Below are 4,984 nucleotides of genomic sequence, written 5' to 3' on the forward strand. Positions count from 1 at the left end.
CCGGCTTGCTCGACGGCAGAGGCGAGACGTGGTGGAGCGATAAATGCAAACACGGTGATGATGTGAGAAGCCCAAGTCAACTCTTAGGCCTTGTTCGGTTACACCACTCCACAAAAGGATTAAAGAGAATTTGAGGAGGTTTTGACTTGTAGGGGACTAAATCTACTTCAAGCCCTGCCAAACCCCCTTCAAATCCCCCTCAACCGAACACAACCTTAAGGAATTTCTGTAATTCCTCCTTGCATTTGGCAAGTGCCTTTTGATTTATCAATCTTCTTCGGAGAAGTCGATATTTTCTTTCAGGATTATGTAACCTCCTCCTCGACGCCGCCGGCGACCCTGCTGCGCCTGCCCCTCCACCGATGAGCTGCAGCAGCCGGTGCCGCCTAGTGCTCCACGACGTCAGCTGCCGCGCGAGCCCCGGCGAGCTGCTCGCCATCATCGGCCCCATTGCTAGCAAGTCCATGCCGCTCGAGATCCTCTCCGGCCGCCTTGAGACCAGCTCCTCCCCTCCTACTGCCCTTCGCGCCAATGGCTCGCCTGTGGACGCCACGGGCTGCGGCCGTGCGCCGCCTCTGCGGCTACGCCACCCAGCACGATGTCGTCTTCCCGCTGCTCACAGTGCGCGAGACGCTCCACTTCAGCGCGCGCCTCCGCCTCGGCCCGGACGCATAGGACCCCGCCGCGGTTGACGCGCTCGTTGACGACCTTGCGCTCGCTCGCGTCGCCGATGCCAGGGTCAAGGACCTCTCCGGCGGAGAGCGCCGGCGCGTATCCATCGGCGTCGAGGCCGTGCGCGACCCCGCCGTGCTGGTGCTCGACGAGCCCACGTCGGGCCTCGACAGCGCGTCTGCGCTCCAGATCGTGGGCGCGCTCCGGGCCAAGGCCGAGTTGCGCGGGCGCACAGTAGTGCTCAGCATCCACCAGCCCGGTGCGCGCATCGTCAATATGTTCGACGCCGTGCTCTTGCTCGCCGCCAACTCCGTGCTCCACCATGGCTCCGTCGATGTGCTCCACTCGCTGCTCGCTGGCGCCGGCCTTGGCTCCATCTTCTACGACCTCGGCGACGACAAGGCGACGGAGCGGGTGGGACAGGTGCACGGCGCGTGCGATGGGGGTGTGGGTGGTGACCGACGAGGAGGTGCTCTGGCGGGAGTGGATCGGGGAGGAGTGTCGGTGGGAAGCAACAGTTTTATCAGTGGCAATTTTGCAAAAAAACCCTGCTTCCCTGCGTATTCAAGCGGCTTAGAGGACCTGGCAGTCAAAGCACGCGTGGCGAGCATTGACGCGGGCAGATCAGCGTATACGTACATAAAATCGTATATATGGACGGAAGTGAACCCTTAAAGCAAGTATATGGATGGTATTTAAGATATTTTGAAGTACAGTGACTGAAGGGTCAGCCGGCTCAAGTTTTGGGACCTACGATGAATTTTTCTCTATCAGCTTTCATTGCCAGCTGACTGCCCTGCGCCCTGCGATGTTGATCGAGGAGAGAGTTTTTTTAGATGTAGTACTAGGAGAGAGTGGTTCCGAACAAGCTAGCAGAGCCCGCCCCGTGACCCTCGTGTCGCCCTCTGGCGACTCAGGGGCGAAACCCTACCGCCGCCACCTAGTACTCTTGTACTCCAGCCCGTCTCGCCGCCGCCAGAGGCGCCCGCCCGCGAAGCTCGGCTAGGATCCAGGGACGGCAGCGGCGGGGCGCATCTCCGACTGACGCGACATGGCATCGTTCGCTGCTCGGAGGCGTGGTGTGGTGTTGTCCATGGTGTGGCAGGCGGATGAGCCGTGGATCAACGTCGATGCGCGGAGGGAATGCGGTGCGCGACTGCGCGTTCCCGACGCGTGGTGACGACGCTCCTGGCTTCGCGCAAGAGCGAGGGCAGCCGCGCGTGGTGCTGTTCCGGCTGCAGCGAAGGAAAGGTTGGCCTGTGGTGGTTGATCCCAAATTTGAGGCCTTTCCTTTGCTCGATGGAGACGAGGCACCTTCAGGCTGCTAGGAGAGCAAGCGGCCAGTTGGTTGGCTGGATTGGGAATCAACTTCATTGTCCGGCCGATCGCTGGAGTTCCCTTGCGCCGGCTAGCCAATTAGCACGGGTGTTGATTGGCGGCGGCGCTGCATATCGGATCTGGCACGAGGCTTCGGGTGATTCCCCCCGTGTGGTGGCCGGCCGGCGGCGCTGCGGGTGATCCAGATCTGATCGGCCTGATGGTGATGACTGCATATACTGCAGCGACTTCCTACGGATCCACGATGGCGTGGTCATCAAAAGGACTTCGGAGGGTTCATCTCTTCTGATCCAGTTGATGACTTCAGCGGTGAGATACAAATTATGGACGACGGCTTGACGCAGAGGGATGGTGGTGCAGTGGCGGCAGTTGTCTCGCATGTAGCTGCTGGGATCGTGGAAAAGTGGTGGCGACCACACATGCATGACTTCGATGGTGGTGCTGGAAGCACCCGGTCTTGAGCTCCAGGGCGAAAGCCTAGGTCAGACCCGAGTGGCTATACCTGGCATTGACGATGTTTTTTCACGTCGTGACCTTGTTGAAGGCATTGCTTGGATATGCTCAGACTGATTTTTCAGGGTGAAAACCTAGATTCTGGCCTTCGGTTGGATCTGGTAACGGCGACACTTGAGTGTCGCTCCCTTTCTGAAGGCGTTGCTGTTGAAGACCCTCGTCGTCCATGTGGTGTCATGAAATGATTGGTGCGGATATGGTTGTTGTTGTAGTTTGCCGATCGCAGATCTGATCGCCTTGGGCTTTTCTTTTTCCCACGCCTACGCATGGCTTTGGTCATATATGACTTTGCTAATTGTAAGTGTGTTTTTCTTGTGTGTGTGTGTGAGTTGGTGTCGGCTGTGTGCATCCTAGCTATGCAGAGGCCGGGTGTGTGCTCATTGTGTTTTGTATCTTCTTGATGCTTTATTTTGAGCTAATAAAATTCACCCTTTGTCGAAAAAAAAGGAAAGAGTGGTTTCGTGGGCCAGAAGTACAAGAAGACCCCCAGTTTGGTGAGCCGCTAGATACATGGATCATTACAAAGGCTATTTTTTTCTAGATAAAGATGGACTAACAAAAAAAACAAGATAAAAATGGACCGGACCGAACACCTCTCTCCCTAGTTGCCTGGGATCTCTAGCCCTCGCCGAAGATCTCAACCTACAAAGGATCCATGTTGCATCAGACTGTAAGGTTGTAGTGAATGACATCAAGCACAGGGCGTCGGCTAGCTACGGTGATATCTTACATGAAATCATAGACCACTGTAACTCTTTTGCTTTTTGTAGTTTTGGTCATGAGTTTAGAAGCTTGATTTCGGAGCTCATAATCTAGCGAAGCATGTCATACGGTTAGTGTGGGCCGCCATGTTTGGTTAGGCAACCCCCGTGATCTCTCTTTTGTACCTGTAAACATTGGTCCGAGTTAATAAAGCTTCGCAAGATTGTCTAAGAAAAAGTAGTTGCTTGTATCCCATGAACTTCGTTTCTATTTCTAAAAAAAAAAGAACTTTGTTTCTGATTAATAAAGCGGGATGTATTTAGACTGAAACAAACTAGTTGCCTGAGGAACCTTTGATGCACTAGTTACCTCGCACGAGTTATTTCTCGCACGTGGTGTGGCGACATTGGGCCGGTCCAGTAGTGTAGCTGCCTTGTGAGGTTTTTCCTGTTGTTTTCTTTGTTGTTTCTGTTTAGGATTTAATTAATCATGTTAATCCCTATTTTTTCTAAAGGGTTTGTCTAGGTCTCAGTCGCCTGAGACTTCGCGAAGTCTCAGTCGACTGATGACATCAGCATACGTATATGACACCAGCATATATACAAAACCAGGCCTGCTTTGTTTATGGAACTGTTGGCATGTTTTTTTTGCTATGGGCTGGCTTTGTACTTCTATTGGGCTTTTATCTCGTCTTTTCCCCTGTGATCTGTTGCTTTGTTGCCAGATCTTTTCTTCTTCTTGTACTTGGGCTGTACGATTGCAAATATAATATGTGTTTTGCTATCCAGCTACAACCTCAACGAGTGAGGTAAAATTTTTGTTCAAATCATAGCATTACTTTTTGCCGGAAAGAATCTTGTATATGCAATACGATGGATGCTTGTATTATTTTTTATATGGGCATGTAACTTATTGTAATTCTTTCATTCATGAAAAAATACAAAGTATTTGAACACAAAGAAAAGATGTTGAAGAAAAAAAATATTTTTGTGCTTGCTATTGCTTGCCCGCGAGCTATGAAGTCGTTGCTTGCTGTTGTTGAAGTACAGAAGGACAAAGGTCAAACGCATAGGTATATACAGTATATACATCATTTTTGTTGCACGAACAATTTTTAAAAAAGTGTGTGAGCATTTTCGAAAAATTACATGAGCATTTTTTAAGAACCATGAACAGTTTTCAATTTTATGGACAGTTTAAAAGAAATATGAAATATGTTTTCAAATATGGACAATTTTTTAAATGCATGAACATTTATTAAGAATTGCATGAAAATTCTAGAAAATTGTTCATCGCATATTAAAAAAAATGTTCACCGCATATTCGAAAAGTGCTCACTAATTATTAAAAGAAACCTAAACATGTATTTTTAAAGTATTTATATACACGCAAGGAAATGTATTTCTACTAATGGGAAATGAAAATCATATTAAAGAGGAAAAGGAGCAAATTAACTACAAGTGTCCCTCTCCCACCGCCCTCCGGCAAAACAAGCGTCGGTTGCAATTGAGGGTGACACTTGCAGTTGTGTGCCTAGCGTTAGATATGCAACTACCCACCCTTCCCTCTCCCGCCACCCACCGACAAAACAAAGGTCAGTTGCAGTCGGGTGCGTTGACATGCAGTTTCACTCGAGGACGACACTTGCATGCCTAGTGTCAAACATGCAACTCCCCCTCTCTCGCCACCCCTTCAACGAAACAAAGGACAATTGAAGTCGGATGGGTAGCCATACAATTGCAGTTTGGGGCGAAACTTG

General features: G+C 50.5%; 1 pseudogene; it reads right to left on the minus strand.

The window, feature by feature from the left end:
• Window positions 1–305: 305 nt before the first annotated feature.
• Window positions 306–4,984, minus strand: part of LOC119350525 — a 13,012-nt pseudogene continuing 8,333 nt past the window's right edge.

This window comes from Triticum dicoccoides, chromosome 1B, assembly GCF_002162155.2.
Source record: "Triticum dicoccoides isolate Atlit2015 ecotype Zavitan chromosome 1B, WEW_v2.0, whole genome shotgun sequence".
In the NCBI taxonomy this organism is placed as follows: Eukaryota; Viridiplantae; Streptophyta; class Magnoliopsida; order Poales; family Poaceae; genus Triticum; species Triticum dicoccoides.